Source organism: Lactuca saligna, chromosome 6 (assembly GCF_052625555.1).
Source record: "Lactuca saligna cultivar CGN05327 chromosome 6, ASM5262555v1, whole genome shotgun sequence".
Taxonomy (NCBI): domain Eukaryota; kingdom Viridiplantae; phylum Streptophyta; class Magnoliopsida; order Asterales; family Asteraceae; genus Lactuca; species Lactuca saligna.
The window spans coordinates 170,827,090-170,847,519 of NC_136422.1; the positions used below are offsets into that span (position 1 = coordinate 170,827,090).

Here is a 20,430-nt window from a genome sequence, read left to right on the forward strand (position 1 = left end):
CTCTACAACTTTCGTTTAGACTCCGTCGGCTAATTTTGACTTTATTTTTATTATTTATTTTTAATAGGTTGGGACAAAAAAATTCGTTATAAATTCATAACTTCTTCGTTTGAGTCCGTTCTCGCCTAACTTTTTATCGCTTCGATACTAACAACGAGATCTTCGATTCTCGTTTAGATCACTAAGGCTAAATATCGCTCTAACGTAAATTTCACTTTTTACGTCATTCAGCGGTGTCGGTTTTGTCGCGAAACTTCGACAGGTCATAACTTCCTCGTTATAATTCGGATTTCAGCATTCTTTATATCTTCAGAAACCTTGTTTCAACTACTACAACATTATCTAAAGATATCAAGTTTATTATACACTTAAATTTTGACGCTTATTTTTATTCTTAATTAATCAAATCACATAATTAAGCAATTAAGCACAAAACACATAATACTCAAATAATACACTTCTATTATTTCAAAACTGGTTACAAAGGTTAGCATAGACTATTACATTGCTAAAAATGACAAGCCCAGAAACACAGACGTTACACTTTGTGCTTTTGATCGATAGCAATAAGAAACAAATCGTTTTCATTTGTCAAGATCTCATAGTGAGGTTTGGTGTTTGCTCGTCGTCACAGGGGGAAAGACGGGGTGGCAACCGGTCGTTCTTGGGAGGTTGATGCCACCTCTGGTGGGGCTATTGTCATATGAGAAAATAAGCAAGGGAGATAGTGGGGAGGTGGCAATGGTCAAAGGGTGTGTTTGGGTTGTTGTTGATTGGCAAAACTAGGGTGGTTCCTAGTGATGTTCGGTGATCATAACACCAACAAGACCACCACTCGGTGGTGGTTGTTCTTGGCAGTGAAAGGAGAAGGAAAACAGAAAACGTTAAGGGTGAGTGGTGCAATGATTTTACAATACAAGAGAGGGATAGAGAGTGATCATTTGTGGTGGTTCACGGCGGTGAGAGGTCACCGGTGGGTGGTTGAGGGTGGCAATCCTTCGTTGTCCCTGTTTCTTTCTTCGTTTATTTCACCGATGTGTGTGTGTTTATGAGGGAGAAAAAACAAATAAAATATAAATAAATGTATAAATTAAATTAATTTATATATTTCAGTATTTAAAAAATGAAAAATATAAATTATAAGGACACAATCATCTTTTTTTTTTTTTTTTTTAAGTGTGTAGGGACAAAAAACAATAAAAAATCCAAAATTAAACCAGTTCAAGACCATTTTTGCAATTTATTCCCAAAAAAAAGTAGATAAAAAAAAACAATATTCTAATAAATAATCTTTTTATAACCTCGAGATATTTGGGATTGCGCTGTCACCTCTAATTTAATTAATATTGTCTTCGCCAAAAAGGAATCAACCATACTCATATGAGATCGCAAGAAACAAAAGATGACACAAAAGATGACGACAAGAAAATATTATTTTTATTTTTGATTTTTATTTTTTTATAATATACTCATCTTCCCTGTCGCCGGACATTTACAAACCGCCATTACTAATTTACTTCCCTGAATCTTCTTGTCAACACACACAGATGGAAAAAAAAAATTCCAAATCCCTCAACCGCCCAAATCATAAATCATAATACCTACAAGGAAACAGATTCTTAGCAGCTAAGAATAGTTAATCATGCTTCTGTATATAAGAACATTGCTTCTTCTTCGACCTGAGTCTTGGACTGAAAATGGATAATCAGAGATCAGTTCGGGATTCATTTGCTGAATATTTTGAGGATTGGGAGGCTCAACACAGGAGCTACCTCGACAAGCTCGTAGCCATAGCCACTCAAAATGAATCCGAAGAAGATTCAGTGAGGCACTTGGTCGACCAGGTTTTGTGCCACTACCAGGAGTACTACGATGAGAAAAGCAAAGCAGCTGAGTCCGATGTTTTTCTCATGTTTTCTCCTCCTTGGTTCAGTTCTTTCGAGCGGACGCTTTTATGGGCAACTGGGTTTAGACCATCGGTGGCGTTTCGGTTAATTAGGGAGTCGGTGGGTGGGGAATTGAGTGAAGAACAGAATGAGAGGATTGCGGCGGTGAGAGAGAAGACACGGCGGTTGGAGAGGGAGATTTCGGAGGCTCTGGCGAGTGTCCAAGAGAGCGTTGCGGCACAGCCGTTCTCCGATTTGGTGAAGAGGGAAGCGAGATTGGTTGATGGGGAGGCGTCTGAAATGGAAGATGCATTCGGGGAATTGAAGGCGGCGATGCTGGCTGTAATGAGAGATGCTGATTGTCTCCGGCAACATACCGCCGGAGAAGTGTTGGAGGTGCTGACTCCGGCTCAGAAGGTGAGGTTTTTGGCCGGAACTTCGCAATTTTGGCTTCAGTCGAGGAGACTTGGTATGGAGAGAGATAAACGGAATGAAATTTCAAGAAAAGCCATCACTTAGCTAATCGATTTTATTTTAATGGGGTCCAATGTATTATTTTGGTCCCTAATGAGTGTTTTAGGACTAATATATGATAATCTATAATAGAGCGTCAACAATTTTGGATCGGTTTATTATTATTTTGTAGTTTTCATATGGTTTTGACTCATATGTAACATGCAAAAATGTGATTCATATGATGATTGCTAGGATTTGATATTATGTTAGTAACTTGTATTGACATACTATACAAACATCTCATTTTTGTCTAAACATTTGCTACTACGGCATGACATATATTTGCTATTTGACTTATTCCAAGTAGGGAAATAGAAGAGCAGGTAAAATGTTCATCCCAATGATCAACTTTCTTAATTATATTTAACAAAATGAAACCCGCACCCTTAAAAATATGTCAAATTTCAAGTTTTAAAGTCCAGAATAACAAGTCCCGGTTTTCCACTCACATTTTTAGGTCAAATTTCGAGATTTAAAGTTCAAAGTGGTCTCCATTATTCAAGACTACGAACTCTCTTAACATCTCACATCCTCGCAACTTTGACTTCGAAACTTTAAATTCATTAGAATATAAAATCTACAACTTTTTCTTATCAGATCTTTTAAAGTGTTTCGAACATAAAGGGGAGTTGACACATAGAGACATTTATAGAACCGTATCCCATACATGTAAGATACCCTAACATTAAAATGTTTATACAACTTTGAATCCCGATCTTCATAAGATTTGTGCTTTAACATTTATCATAGGTTATTTAAGTTAATGGTTACTAGTTCATGGCATTGTGCTTTAGTGTTTCAAGACTTGACAAGATTTTTAAAAACTAAAATTAGTCATCTACATTCTTCAGTTGTCATCAAGCTACACATATACACACGATATGTGGATAGAAAGAAAAAAACAATTGAAAAAATGATTGAAAGCAAACAAAGAAACCAACCAGTCTTCTTTATGTTGTGTCCCCATCATATTCCACAAATAGGTATGCATGTTGCAGCCACCATCCCAGAATTAAGGATCTATCATTTCCTTTTGGCACATATAATGTTGGCTCTAGCAAATTGACCAAAATGACCTTCTCGTTAGAACCAATTGATCATAAAACTAGGAACCAATTGATCATAAAACTACAGGCTCAATAGATTGAAGCATCAAATCGTGGATCATAGAAACAAACTTGATTGTCATGACTGTAAAGCACATCCAACAATCCAAGATCATACTTTTTTTAACAACAACAATTGCAAACCTTTCCCTTGAAATGATGTTAATCTGGTGCTAATTACTTCCAGGTCTGAACATGATCTTTATTTAAACCCAAGACCATACTTTTTTTAGTTAGTCTTGTTGTACAATGTTGCAATCTATTTGCTTACTGTATGACCACAACCACAGAACATAAACATCATTGGTTGAAGTTCATCAAACACATTCCCTAAAGGAAAAAACAATCGATAGAATCTTAAAGAAATTCCACTCGAAAATAGCATATATGAAATAATAGTATAATTACCTATGTAACCTTTGTAATGATTAACATGTATCAAGATCTATAGCTATAGAGATGATCACACATCGAATAAAGAAATCATAAACCCATGAAACAACTTCATCAACAAGAAAAACTCTTCAAATAATTGATTCAAATTAGCATAATTGAAAAAAAAAATTGAACTTTTGTTTTCACCTAAACTAAACAAAACATTGATGGTCTAGTTCTGCAATGGAACAATTGGTACTAAATTAGCATAATCCGATCACCGATATTCCAGTTCAAAAATCATCGAGAGCCTCGCGACGAATCAACAACTCTATGATGGGGAAACTTTAGTTTTTCCATATCAGCGATTTGAATTAGGGGTTTCTGCCCTTCAAATACATATAGAGATGTAAAATTTTTTGGAATTTGATATTGAAAAAATCTATGATAAAGGAAGAAGCAGATAAATGGAGGTGGTTATGAGGGGGTAAAAGATGTGCAATGGGGATTGGTAGAAGCGACATGGGCAAAGTGGAAACACGGCCTCTAATTCTCAATCAACGATTTTTTTGGCGGATCGAATCAGGAACCTAAGTCGGTAAATAATGACCGGACCAGACGAAATCAACATATCTCAAACAAGCAAACTGGACCGAATCATATATTTTTGTCTAACCGGACCCAGTCGGACCATAATCAAGCATGCCCTAATTGTTAATCCCACTCATGCCAATCTTTTATTTCCTTTTCACATTCCCATCATTTTAGTTGGACCCCCTCCTCCCATTCTCATTTTTACTCCCACACCATTTCAAAAGTCTATTTATTTTTCATATTCACATCATTTTAGATGGACTACCCTCTCACTTTCTATATAATAATTAGGTAAATTTGTGAAGGTTAAAAGAAACAAATATGAAATATCCCAAAAATACAATCCAAAATTTTCATTTTAAATCATTAAGAAAACCATAATCATCGAACATCATATAAAAATCATAAGTAGTGTAACACAAAATATCCTAACATCTGTCAAACATATATTAGAGTATAACATTCCAAGCTAAACAAATGGTGTGTGCACTACAATCATCTCGAGCCCTTCCCCTTGCTACCGGAAGTACCTGAAACCAAAACCGAAAACTATAAACACGAAACTCAGTGAGTCTCCCCAAGCTAGCACATACCATATACATAAAGACATAATAACATACATTAGGCCTTGCCCTCTACATCGGGCCCCGCCCGACATCAGACCGATATCCGGCATCGGGCCCCGCTTGGCATTAGACCATTATTCGCTATATATACGTATAAACATATCAATAAGGCATATAGCATAAACACACAATATAAGCATATAAACATTCCCCGGCCTTGCTCCGACATCAGAATGAAGGCTGAAACATATAAACATAACATATAAGCTAAACATTCCTTAGGCTTGTCTCGGTATCGGACCGAAGCCCGACATATATAAACAAACACATGAAAGAATCACAAAGGCATCAAGCATACAAACATTCCTCGGGCTTTCCCCGGCATCGGATCGAAGTCCAAAAACATATAACCTATATCGGGCTAACCCCGACATCGTACCTAAGTCCAACATATGCTAGCATACATAAACGGGTCGACATTGGTGCCTTTGACCCGTTCTTACTAGAGGAAAACTCACCTCACAAAGCTGGCTGTTGAACCCCTCGGTAAGGAATCTCTATCATCTACTCTCGCGACTCCCAAGCTATCATTATCAACAACACTTAATCAAAATCCAATAATTCTTCTTAGGGTAAAATGACCATTCTACCCCTGATCTAAATTGGACCATAACCTAGGCCCAATTCTTTATAATCTTTCCAAGCCCACTAATGGCTCCATTTTTCTAAATTGGGCCCAAGTCCTCAAATAGGCCTTTCCTTAAGCTCAAACATGTCCATGGTCCGTTATCTGACTTCTGATGGCCCATTAAGGCCAAATAACTGCTAAGTCCAAAGATTGGCCCAAACCGAGGCCCAACCGTGACAATGCCCAAATCCTGAGAGTATGTTGGGTGTTTTGCTCTGTACGCTAAGCGTACTGCTGCATGGCTTGTACGTTGTGCGTACTGGCTTGTACGCCTAACATGCTACCCTGTTAAGCCATCAACTTTAAAAATGCTTATTCCATTAAGACCTTAAGCCCATATTACAGATCAGAGTCCCTTAGAATGTCTTTAACTCATAAATTCGACTACTTGGTGGTTTACAACCCACCAAATGAACCCAAACTTGCAATATAGCAACTAACTTCCATGGAAATGGATAGATCTCATGCATGGTCATAAATAGACCTTAAAGATCAAAACTTTACTGCTTATAGGGCTCATATATCCCTAAGGGTGGCATCCCTAGGCCTAGAAACGAATTTGAGTCATAAAGATCCATTCTTGGGACTAAAAAGGTCCAACACATCACTACACTAGAGCTAAGCATACTTGAGGAAAGTTGTGAACTTTATACCTTCAAAGAGTCCCAAATAATGATGCTATCCTAGATCTATGAGCTCAAGATACTCAAGTTCCTCTTCACTAGCTTCTTTTTCCTTCTTTTAAGCTTCTAAGTGTTGGGTTTTAGCCATAAGAACTTTCCTATGTGCGCATGCAAAACCCTATTGCTTGGATCTAGGCTTTCTAATAAACATGCTTTTGAATCCAAGACTTCTAATAGCTAATTAGGTTAAATAACAATGATGAAACAGATCTAGAATCATACCTTTGAATCCCTTGTTGATCTTGGTTGTCTTGGAGCTTCTAGAGTCACAATTGTCACTCCTCTAATGGCTTACAAACACCAATAGCAAGCAAGATGATTTGGGAGAGAGGAGAGGGGATGGAATTCGACCAGAGGTTCCTTGCTTTAGGTTCTGAAAGGTTGTACTCGAATTCCACATCCCAAGGGCCTATTTATACCTTTAGACTCCTTAAGGGTTTCACCCTAAACCCTAATTGGATAATCTTCTCTTAAGGCTATCCAAATCCATTCCATAGATATCCCTATGGACGATTTTGAGCTATCCTAAAGCTCTTAGAATCCGTCCAAGGTCCATCCTAATGGATTTACAGTCCAAAGTCTAACTATCAAACAATTGACAGTTTATACCCTCTTATTTAATTAATCTCTTTAAGTCACCAAATTAATACCAATTAATTTATGACTTATATTAATCAAATAGCTAAATATTACTCTCTCTTAATAAATCATCCTTCAAGTTGCTATGGTGAAGGCAACCCAAAAGGACCATGCACCACCGAATATAGTTATAGCCTTAGACACTATTCCAACAGTCTCCCACTTGGATAAGTCTAATAACTATAGAAGTACAATACGGTTTGCAATCGTAGCTCTCAAAGACGCTGTCAAATCTGATCTAATCAATCTTGTCCTTTAGATAAGGGATCGTACAGTCCTCTGTTAGATATCATGCTGACAATCCTATGGAATGGTTAGTCTAGCATTTAGATTTCTCGATCTTCGATTTATTTGACATAGAACTTAATCGAACACATCAATTCAGTTCTGACCGGGCCCGACACATAAGTCAAATCAAATCATCGAGTGGCCAAGATATCTCTTCTACCCTCTTAGGATAAAATTTACAGATAAACTTCGACTTATATGCATTTACTTATTCATTAACCAACTATACACAACAATGCGTTTTATAACATCAAGTTACTGATGCGTTTTCGCATTATCAATGCACAATCAATTAACAAATAATAAACCATATATCTAGGTTTTAAGACCATATGATATTATCGTCTTGCGATCACCTTTTATATCGTATTCCATAAGGTGATTCCAGCAAGCGCGGGTTTATTCCAATGCTCAAAACCAGTTCATAAGCACTCATGAACGTTGCAGCAACCCTTGCTATGTCTAACACCATTTAGACACTCTACACACCAATTCATGACAATATTCATTCATATCTACTCCCAACATATGAACGATTGTGGACCATTTGAATAATTCGATTATTCCTAATAAACTCAATTATTCTGGAAGTCAAAACATGCAAAGTGAAACAATAGTTAAACAACTAACATGTGATAGTAACTTTACTCATAAATAAAACTTCTTTATTTAATCATCAAATGTCAATTACATTTATCTATTATACGTTTCTAATACTATCTAATCTATGCTAATATCATCCTTCAGCCCAATACTCCTAGCATGCTGCAAGTGCTTAACCCTACTCAGTCCCTTCGTAAGCGGATCTGCTGGGTTATCTTCTGATGATATCCTCTTCACTACGAGTTGTCCTTCTTCTACACGATGTCTAATGAAGTGATATTTTCTGTTGATATGTCGAGATCTACCATGATCCCTCGGTTCCTTGGTCAAGGCAACCGCACCTTCGTTATCACAGAAAATCTCCATGGGCTCCTTTATGGCCGGCACAACTCCAAGATCACCGATGAAGTTCTTCAGCCATATTGCCTCCTTCGACGCTTCGCTCGCTGCGATGTACTCTGATTCGCACGTTGAATCAGCTATGGTTTCCTGCTTGGAACTTTTCCATGTCACTGCTCCTCCATTTAGGGTAAAGACCCAGCCCGACTGCGAACGATAGTTGTCCCTGTCGGTTTGAAAGCTGGCGTCACTATACCCTCGCACCTTCAAGTCATCACTCCCTCCAAGGACTAAGAACCATTCTTTCGTCCTCCGAAGGTACTTAAGGATGTTCTTCACCGCAATCCAATGTGCTTTGCCAGGGTTCCCTTGATATCTGCTAACCATGCTCAAAGCGAAGGCTACATCAGGGCGAGTACAAGTCATAGCGTACATGATTGAGCCAACTGCGGAAGCGTATGGTACTCGGCTCATTTCTGCTATCTCAGCTTCGGTACTCGGACTTTGAGTCTTACTCAACTTGGCATTTTCTTGTATCGGTAGTTCTCCCTTCTTTGAGTTTTCCATACTAAAACGTTTTAATACCTTCTCCAAGTAAGTATTCTGACTAAGTCCAATTAGTCTCTTACTTCTTTCTCTTACTATCCTTATTCCCAAAATGTAAGAAGCCTCTACGAGGTCCTTCATAGCGAAGCACTTTCCGAGCCAGGACTTAACCTCCTGCAGAGTCGGGATGTCGTTTCCTATGAGTAATATGTCATCGACATATAGAACGAGGAAGCTTACTATACTCCCACTGGCTTTGACATATACACAAGATTCGTCTTCGCTTCGTACAAATCCAAACTCTTTGACTTTCTCATCGAAGCAAAGATTCCATCTGCGAGACGCTTGCTTAAGTCCATAAATGGACTTCTCAAGCTTACACACTCTATTCGGATGCTTTGGATCCACAAACCCCTCTGGCTGAGCCATGTAAACATCCTCAGCCAACTTTCCATTAAGGAAAGCGGTCTTGACATCCATTTGCCAAATCTCATAATCATGAAATGCGGCAATCGCTAGCATCACTCTAATAGATTTAATCTTCGCAACTGGTGAGAAGGTCTCATCATAGTCAACTCCGGGAGTTTGAGTAAAGCCCTTCGCAACCAATCGCGCTTTATATGTGTGTACGTTCCCATCCACGTCGGTCTTCTTCTTGAAGATCCACTTGCACCCTACGGTCTTGCGTTCGGGCACGTAATCAACCAAATTCCAAACTTGGTTATCGTACATGGATTGGATCTCGCTATCCATCGCCTCTTTCCATTTTGCAGACTCCGGGCCTACCATGTCTTCCTTATAGCTATTAGGTTCATCAAGATTTACTAGTGTACAATCACTAATATACGTGTCCCCTTCGGTAGTAATATGAAAACCATAAAACTGGGGTTGAACTCTAACTCTATCGGAACGTCTAAGAGGTAAGGATTCGTCAATCGGTTCAACCAGAGTTTCCTCCTTGGGTTGAACGCCAGCGGTAGAGGTTCCTTCATCTATCGATTCTTGAATCTCTTCAAGTTCGATTTGCCTCCCACTGTCTCCTTGGCTTATGAGTTCTCGCTCTCGGAAAACTCCTCTCCTCGCAACAAAGATAACATTATCTTTCAGTCTATAGAAGAGATATCCAAAGGAAGTTTGCGGGTAGCCGATTAAAATACATCGCTCACTTCGAGGTTCAAGCTTGTCGTGAGTATCTCGTCTTACGAAGGCCTCGCAACCCCAAACCTTGATATGTGCCAACGAGGGAGCTTTCCCCGTCCACATCTCGTGAGGTGTTTTGGCAACCTTCTTGGTAGGGACTCGGTTAAGGATATGGGCGGCAGTCTCTAAGGCATACCCCCAAAAGAAGATAGGTAGTGAAGCACGAATCATCATAGAGCGAACCATATCCAATAAGGTTCGATTACGCCTTTCTGCCACACCATTCAACTGCGGTGTCCTAGGAGGCGTCAATTGCGAAACTATTCCACACTCCTTGAGATAATCGTGGAATTCAAGACTTAGGTACTCTCCTCCTCGATCGGATCGAAGCATCTTGATTTTCCTGCCCAATTGATTCTCCACTTCATTCTTGAACTCTTTGAACTTTTCAAAGGTTTCTGACTTCTGCTTGATCAAATAGATATACCCATATCTACTATAATCGTTGGTAAAAGTCACATAGAAGCGGTTCCCATCCTTCGTGGTTGATCTAAAAGGTCCACATACATCCGTATGTATTAGGTCTAATAGTCCCTCACCCCTTTCACAAGTACTCGTGAAGGGTGACTTAGTCATCTTTCCAAGTAAACAAGACTCGCATGTGTCATCTTCCCTAAGGTCGAATGACTCCAACACTCCATCCTTTTGGAGTTGGGCTATGCGTTTCTTGTTGACATGTCCAAGACGACAATGCCACAAGGATGCTTTATCCATACTAGTGGAAGAATCAATATTCAAAACATCATTTCCTAAGTTATCAACAATCATAACAGTTTCATATATTCCATTACATGGTATAGCTTCAAAGTAAAAGACACCATTTAGATAAGCCAAAATAGAACCATTCTCATTATTAAAAGAAAATCTAAAACCTTGTCTATATAAACCATGAAATGAAATGATGTTTCTAGCCATTTCTGGCGAATAGCAACAATTGTTCAAATCCAAAACTAAACTATTCTTAAGCACTAAAGAATACACTCCAATCTTGGTCACAGGCGACGATCTTCTGTTCCCCATGATTAGATTGATCCTTCCTTGCTCCACATCCCTACTTCTTCTTAGTCCCTGCACATTAGAACAAATGTGATAACCACAACCGGTGTCAAGAACCCAAGAAATAGCATGATTAGAATCGTTAGATTTTATTGCATATATACCTGCGAAAGATGGCTTGATCTTTCCTTCCTTGATGGCTTGCAGGTAATCCGGGCAGCTTCTCTTCCAATGTCCTATCTTGTGGCAGTGGTGGCACTCTGCCTCCTTCGGGTTAGAGCAGGGCTTAGAGGGATCAACTTTGGTCCCACTAGAAGAGGAACCATCTCGGGCTTTCAACTTTCGATAGTTATTTGAAGAAGCTTTCCTCTTCTTTCCCTTCCCTTGACCAATAGCCAAGACAGGAGCAACGGATGGATTGGGAGTTGGTGCAACAGACTTGTCCTTGAAATTGCTCTCAGCAACCCTCAAGAGACCTTGGAGTTTACTTAGAGTGACCTCCTCTTTGTTCATGTGGTAGGTCATCCTAAATTGATTGTACATCGGAGGCAAAGAGTGAAGCACCATGTCGATCGCCAAGTCTTCGCCGAAGTCAACATTTAACTTGCGAAGGCGGTCGACATACCTTTGCATCTTTTGCAAGTGCACGGTAAGAGATTCTCCATGACCCATCTTGGCGGAAATCATGTTAGTGAAGATCTCGTAACGCTCTTGTCTCGCGTTTTGGTGGTACCTCTCCAACAAGTCTTGATGCATCTCGTATGGATACATGTCCTCGTAGGACTTTTGGAATTCGGAGTTCATGGTGGCGATCATGATGCAATGTACTTTCGTTGCATCTCGCTCATGGGTTTCAAAGGCGGTGATTTCGGCGGGAGTAGCAACTTCGGGGTTGATTTTCTCGAGCTTCTCGTCGAGGACATACTCTTTATCCTCATAGCGAGCAATGGTGCGAATGTATCTTATCCATTCGCCAAAGTTCCTTCCATCGAAGGTGACCTTTTGGCAAAGGCTCATCAACGTGAAAGAACTAGCAGCAGCGTTGTTTGCGTTTGACATCTATAGAAAGGACAAAGATAGATTAGAATAAGAATCCCTAATTATCACCCAATAAGAAAAATTAGGGCTAGGATCCAACAATAACATTTACATACTAGAAAAGGGATGCCGTAATCCAACATGCAAATAAATTGAAGGTAAGTGAATGACGATTCACTAATTCTCTATCACAAAACTTAAACTTTTAGTCCTAAGTGTTTTTGAGAATTCCTAGGTTCGGATGAGATTCATTGAACTATTCAATGGCATGTTTAAATCTCGATATGCCCCTCTTGTTTGTGACTGGGATGCCGAGGATCACAAAGCGGGTGTGAACTACCATGCAAATTCACATGGTGCCTTCATTGTTACGATCACCTATTCGATGTGCCGGTAAACCACACACGCTCCATCGAACTATGATAAACAATGAATCACCCTTTGCCACCTTCGCTTAGAACCAATTAGTGTGCCGGTAAACCACACACGCTCCACTAACATCTTAGCAAGGTGCAAAGTGTAATTTCATGGGATTGCATCAATTCACTTTTCCTAAAGTAACTAAGATTGGGAAATTTTAAAAAGAAGGTTTAGTTACTTTGTATTTCTTGTTATACTTTTAATGAGAGGATGAGGTTGCCCTATCCTACCCGTTCGGCTAACGACCCTCCACCAATCAAGCAAGCGGTGGGTGTGAGTGTACACCCATTAAGCGCCATTTTATAGGCCGCAACCTTATACCCACCTTATAGATCGGCTTCGTGAATGAGGCCTACTAGCGATAAGACTAGCATTTAGTTATACATATATATATTATTCTAGTAATATCATATAAGTATAGGGTTGCATTTTAAACTTTTCAAAATCTAGGGTTTGAAATTTAAGTTGTCTAAATTAAAACTTTAATCACAAATTATAAGTTTCAAAACTTAAGGGTAGGTTTTAAACATTTAAAACATAGAGGATCAAATAACAAATAATTCCAATTAACAATTAATATTCTAATTATCTTTATTTGATTTATCTTGATTTCTTTGAAGATAATTACCAAAATAATTAATTATTATCATATAAGGAAATTAAATGTTTTATTAGATGATAAATATCTTTAATTAGATCAAGATAACAGTCATATTTATCAAAAAATCGGATTTACATTGATCTAATATGATTAAGGTAAGCTTCCATAAGATAATTATGAAAAAATCCCGAATCTGGCCATTCCTGACGCTTGGACTCGCCGAGTGCACAAGGGGACTCGACGAGTCAGGCCTACTCGACGAGTCCACCATGGAACTCGACGAGTCAGTGACTCAAAACCCAAAAATTCGAATTTTGCAGGTTTGTTTCAGTTATTCAAGCAACAATTTAAAGAAAACCAATCTAGGCTCTGATACCACTGTTGGGTTTTAGCCATAAGAACTTTCCTATGTGCGCATGCAAAACCCTATTGCTTGGATCTAGGCTTTCTAATAAACATGCTTTTGAATCCAAGACTTCTAATAGCTAATTAGGTTAAATAACAATGATGAAACAGATCTAGAATCATACCTTTGAATCCCTTGTTGATCTTGGTTGTCTTGGAGCTTCTAGAGTCACAATTGTCACTCCTCTAATGGCTTACAAACACCAATAGCAAGCAAGATGATTTGGGAGAGAGGAGAGGGGATGGAATTCGACCAGAGGTTCCTTGCTTTAGGTTCTGAAAGGTTGTACTCGAATTCCACATCCCAAGGGCCTATTTATACCTTTAGACTCCTTAAGGGTTTCACCCTAAACCCTAATTGGATAATCTTCTCTTAAGGCTATCCAAATCCATTCCATAGATATCCCTATGGACGATTTTGAGCTATCCTAAAGCTCTTAGAATCCGTCCAAGGTTCATCCTAATGGATTTACAGTCCAAAGTCTAACTATCAAACAATTGATAGTTTATACCCTCTTATTTAATTAATCTCTTTAAGTCACCAAATTAATACCAATTAATTTATGACTTATATTAATCAAATAGCTAAATATTACTCTCTCTTAATAAATCATCCTTCAAGTTGCTATGGTGAAGGCAACCCAAAAGGACCATGCACCACCGAATATAGTTATAGCCTTAGACACTATTCCAACACTAAGTTCCAAAACAAGCTTCACAAGTCCAAACACACACAAGAATGAGACAAGGGAGGCTATATAGGGTTTCTAAGGTTGAGGGGCTGGTAAGAAGGATAGGGTTGGAGTCATAATGCTGTATTTTTATGGCTTAAACCCTAAAAATTAGGGTTTGGAGTCTGCTCATGTACGTTGCGTGTACGTTCATGCTCTCTCCGAATCCAAAGCTCCTCTACACCCCGCGTACGCCAAGCTTACCCCCATCATACGTCTTCTGGGCAGTCCAACTACACGACCCACTTACTAATGGTCCACTTAATAGTACATCAAATAAATTCTTTGCCCAACAATAAATTAAAGAAATATTAAATAATTATTACCTCAAGTGACGGATGTTACAATTCCCCCGCACCCACTTGAATCAAACTTCATCCTCGAAGTCCACTACATCCAAATATAACTCTGGTAGTGCTCCCTCATATCCTCCTTGGGCACTTAGTTCCACTTTGAGCCCTTGCGGTGCTGCCACTGCACCTTCACCAGCTCAACCCTCTTGTTCCTCAGCTTCTTAATCTTATTGTCGAGAATAGCTACTGGTCTCTCGATGTAGTTCAGGCTGTCATCAACCTGTATAACCTCTAGAAGCACAACTGCAGAATTACCCACTAAGCACTTCCATAACTAGGAAACATGAAAAGTGTTATGGATATGGTTGAGCTCTGCTAGACGATCCAATCGATAGGCCACCTTGCTCACCCGGGCTATAACCCTGAAAGGACAGATGTACCTGGGGCCCAACGTGCCCTGCTTCCTAAACTGGATGACATATTTCCAAGGTGACACCTTCAGGAGAACCATGTCGCCCACATGAAACTCTAAGTTTGAATGGTGCTTGTCGGCGTAGCTTTTCTGCCGACTCTGAGCAGTCTGGAGCCTGCGCCACACCTGCTGGATCCTCTCAGTGGTCTTGAGTACTACCTCACTACTCCCCATGACCCTATAACCAACCTCGCCCCAATAGATTGCGGTCCTACACTTTCTCCCGTAGAGAATCTCGAAGGGAGGTCAATCTATGCTAGTGTGGTAGTTGTTGTTATACGAAGATTCCGCTAACGGAAGATACGTATCCCAACTTCCACCGAAATCCAATACACATGAGCATAACATGTTCTCGAGAGTCTGAATCGTCCGCTTGCTCTGCCCATCCATCTGAGGGTGAGAAGCAGTGCTGAAGTGGAGACGAGTACCAATCTCATCATGAAACCGCTTCCAAAATTGGGAAGTGAAACAAACATCCCAGTTTGACACCACCGAGACAAGCACTCCATGTCGTGCCACTACCTCACATACGTAGATCGCGTCCAACTTCTCAGCCAATATACTCCCCTGGATCGAGATAAAATGATCACTCTTGGTCAACCTATCCACGATGAACCATATCGAATCTAGTCCACGTGTGGTCCTGGGAAGCTTCGTGATGAAGTCCGTAGTGATATCTTCTTATTTCCACACGGGAATGTCTATTGGCTGCATCTTGTCGTGTGGTCGCTGGTGCTCGGCCTTGACCTTCCTGCAGTTTAAGCATCGCTCTACATACTATTCTACGCCCTGCTTTATATAGGGCCACCAGTAATCAGGGCGATGATCCCGATACATCTTCGTCGCCCCGGGATGGATGGCAAACCTCGACTTGTGGGACTCATCCATCAGAACCTGTCATACTCCTCCCTAGTATGGAACCCAGACCCTCCCATGCAGGGTTAACAACCCACAACTATCATAATCAAATGAGGCTACCTGGCCCACAATCCGCTCGCACTTTTGGCGCTTCTCCTTTTAGGCCCTTGACCTGCGCCTTACTAATCCGCTCCACGAATGGAGTAATCACTATCATCCTTAAATATATGTCTCGAATTAGAGTCGCCTCTGCCTTGCAGCTCAGAGCATCAGCCACCAAATTGGCCTTTCTCGGGTGGTAAATGATCTCACAGTCATAGTCTTTCACCACATCTAACCACCGACACTGCCTCATGTTCAGATTCGGCTAATCCATGAGGTATGTCAATCTCTTGCGGTCCATGTAAATGGTAAAACGAACCCCATAGAGGTAATGCCGCCAAATCTTGAGGGCGAAAACCACAAACCCCAGATCTAAATCATGCGTCGGATAGTTTGCCTCGTGAGGCTTCAACCGCCTTGAAGCGTAAGCTATCATGTGACCCCGCTGCATCAATACCACACCCATACCCGTGATTGAAGCATCACAATAAATCACGAAGTTGTCGACGCCCTCTAGCAAAGTCAGAATCGGTGCCTCGCATAACTGCTGTCTGAGAGTCTCGAAGGCTACCTGCTGCTCAACCCCCCAGCGGAATGTCACCAACTTCATGGTCAATCGAGTCAAAGGAACAACAATCCTGGAGAAATCCTAGATGAATCTACAATACTAACCCGCTAGACCAAGAAAACTTCGAATCTCAGTTGGAGACCTCAGAACCTCCCACCGCATCACAACCTTTATATTGGTCGGATCGACCAGAATGCCCTTCTGGTTGACAAGGTGTCCCAGAAACTACACCTCGTGCAACCAGAACTCACACTTGGAGAACTTTGCAAAAAGTATTTCCCTCCTCAGTGTCTCCAGCACCCCCTGATGTGCTCCTCATGCTGCTCCTGAATCTTGTAATAAACCAAGACGTCATAAATGAAGACTATCACAGACCGGTCCAACATTGGCATGCACATGCAGTTCATGAGATCCATGAACATAGCTGGAGCATTGGTGAGCCCAAACGGCATCACCATGAACTCATAGTGACCATAGTGAGTTCGAAAGGCTGTCTTCGGCACATCATCGTCCTTGAATCGCATCTGGTGGTAACCCGATCGCAGATCAATCTTGGAGAACCAAGATGAACCCTGTAGTTGGTCAAACAAATAATCAATCCTCGGGAGGGGATAACGGTTCTTTATCGTTACCTTATTCAGCTCCCGGTAGTCGATGCACATCCGATGTGATCTGTTCTTCTTCTTCACAAACAGGATCGGGGTTCCCCATGGTGAACTGATCGGCCTGATAAATCCCTTGTCTAATAGCTCTTGCAGCTGTGCAGACAACTCCTACATCTCGGAAGGAGCCAACTGATATGGTGACTTGGCTATCAGAGCTGCACCAGGGACTAAGTCAATCTTGAACTCAACATGTCTCTCCGGAGGTATCCCAAACAAATCCTCTGGGAATATGTTCGGGTACTCTCTCACGATCGGTACATCCACTATCGCCTTACCTTTATCCCGATATCCATAACATATTCGACATAACCCGCACAGCCCTGTTGTAGGTAGCGCCTCGCTATCGTTGCTGTACATAGAGTCGGTCCACCATGCGACCTCTCGCCCTGAATCACTAACCCTCCACACTAGAAGTACGAACTCCCACTAGTTGCTGCTTGCAGTCGATCACCACCTCACTGGGGATCAACTAGTCCATACCAATTATAACCTTATTCCCTCACTGGGGAATAGGGACTAGATCCACAGAAAACTGCTCATCAAACAACTGTAGTGTACATCCTCTGTGAACCCTCGTAACCCTAACGGTCCTGTCATCTGCTATCTCCACGTCAAGTGGGCAATATAGCTCCCCTGGAGCCCCTATGAATCGCTTGTTGAGCGCAAGCGACACAAAAGATCGGGTAGCCCCCGAATCAAGTAATACCAGAGCAGATATACCGTTCACAAGGAACAATCCTATAATGAAACACATAAACATAAGCAATAATCAATTTAAGTAAAGAGATAAAGAGAAGATACATACTTGTCACCACGTTGGGAGCTACACCTGCCTCCTTTGCTGTAAACTTAAAGGCCCTGCTCTTCGCCACAGGTGCCTCTGTCTAGCCCTGACGACCGTCTGTAATCCTCAACATAGCAGGAGCGGGTGGTGGCGCCTGTCCTGCTGCTGCTAAACTTAGGCACTGGGACCACTTGTCTCCCCTCTGATTTCACTGAAAGCAAATTAGATTTAATATTTTCATGGTGGTGGTAAGAGCTGTACAATCTCTGCTCACATGACCAGTTCGGTTGCACTTGAAGCAGCATGAACTCCCTGCTTTTCACGTCCCCTCGTGCAACTTGCCATATTTTCCACAATGGTTGCAACCCTACTGGCTCCTAGATCTGTGATTTGATACCTTGGTCATCTTGCCCACACTCCCTGACTGAACCCCCTCGGGTTTCCTCTTCTTCTTTATCTCTAAATCCAACTCTCTCTCTCTCTTTCTCTCTCTCTCTCTCTCTCTCTCTCTTTCTCTTTCTCTCCCTCTCTTTCTCTCTCTCTCTCTCTCTCTCCCTCTCTCTCTCTCGATCCCTAGCAATCATATCCCCCAACATCTTGCAGCTGGATCGGCTCACAAATTGGCGGATATCACTGCACAACATCTCATGATATTGGGCCTTTTTCATCTCCTCATCCGCCACATACTGCGGAACGAAAAGGGCCCTCTCCCTGAACATGGCGGTAATCTCGGTCACCGTCTCAATTGTCTGCTGGAGATCTAGGAACTCCCTAGCAAGCTACTGTACCTCAATCACAGGTGCAAAATCAGCCCTGAACCTGGCCAAAAAATCACTCCAGGTCATCGCATCTAGAACTGCATCATCTATAATGGCACGTCCGACCTCCTCCCACCAATCATGCGCTCTGCCCTTCAGAAGACAGGAAGCAAGTCGGACCTTGTCCCCCTCGGGACATCGGATTGTACGGAAAGTATTAGCACCATCAGCCAACCATCTGCTGCTGGAAATGGGGTCTTGAGCCCCATGATAGTCTGGAGCTCTGCAATCTCGGAACTCCCTGAACGTCAGCGTACACGATCCTATCATGGCCGCCACCTCGGTATGGAATGCACTAAGTCTGTCATCCAAAAGCTCCAAGATGCCCTCCATGATCGTACCGAAGATCACAGGAGTCTGGTATAAAATGTTGTGCGTAACCTCAGATGAAATGAACTCTCATATCTGCTCATCTAGTTGTCCGACTCCAGAACCGGAGCCTGGTCCCTCACCAGCACCTGAACTGCCGATTGGCCTTGTGTGTAGTGTCACCATAATAAACATCAGTATACACATAATAACTCGATGGATCTCACATTCTACAAGTTTTATGGGTTCATCGCATCCTTCCTAGATTTTAGTACGGATCCTCTGCTTTCAGTAGTACGGAACCATGCTACCTTCCACATCTATCTGTACTTTCCTCAAGAACTACCTTGACTCCACCAAAGTCCCTTCTACTACTACTGCTCTCTGCTAATCTCATCCTAGGCTTGCCCTAGGGTAATCATCAACCCACTCTCTGTCACCAGCTGCATAAGAATTCCCTGTTATCTCCCCCTAACTAGCTCGCGAGTACCATTACATATCACTAAGACTATATAATTCTTCGAATAAGAGGTCCTACCCTACAACGGTTAGACTCAAACGAGATCTGCGAAATAGAGCTAAACCTAACCTTCTGAAATTATTTAGTCCTCGTAATATGTAACTTAGCATATTCGTTTACTATTTAGTTAAAGATAACTAGGACTCATAAAATCAAAAAGCAAGCAGCATTCGAGAATTGATTAATCATAACCAAGCATATCTTACTCATGCCATCATATTACTGACTAATCAGTACTAGCATATAGCTCAACAAGCTCATACAACAGGCATATAAGGCATCCTTCCTAGATCCTTAGCCCTAAACTGGCGTGCAATTCTTATACACATATAATGTAGCACCTGGTTCCTGGTATGTAAATCTTAATTGAGTATTTTCCATTTTAAGCCTTGGACTCGGCGAGTCATAGGTCCGACTCGCCGAGTAGGGACGGGACCCGGGACACGTTTAAGTTGGCGACTCGGCGAGTCCATATCCTGGACTTGGCGAGTCACCGCTTTTGGATGAAACCCTAAGTTTCAGGGGTTTGCACCCTATTTAATCCCCCTTTTCCGCCCCCAAGCCAGCCCCTATTCATCCTCAGAGCCATATACCTCGTTCTAAGCCTTGTTTTGTGGATTTGAAGCCATTTGGTGTGTCCTCTTGAAGATTGGAGTGAGTAGGGAAGGAGATCAAGAAGAAGAAGAGGAGGTCAAGCACTTGTGAGCTATTTCTGAGTGGTCTCTAAGGTATGGCTCGTTTTCCCCCTTGTCTCCATGCTTATGGCCCCATTAAAGTCCTTCATGACTCATTTTCCAAGCTTGTATGTGCTTCATATTTCG

At 41.4% G+C, this 20,430-nt stretch overlaps 1 pseudogene; it reads left to right on the forward strand.

Annotated features, from left to right (window-relative positions):
* The first annotated feature begins 1,478 nt into the window (after nt 1-1,478).
* LOC144999786 (protein ZW2 pseudogene) lies at nt 1,479-2,625 on the forward strand (annotated as a pseudogene).
* The last annotated feature ends 17,805 nt before the right edge of the window (nt 2,626-20,430 follow it).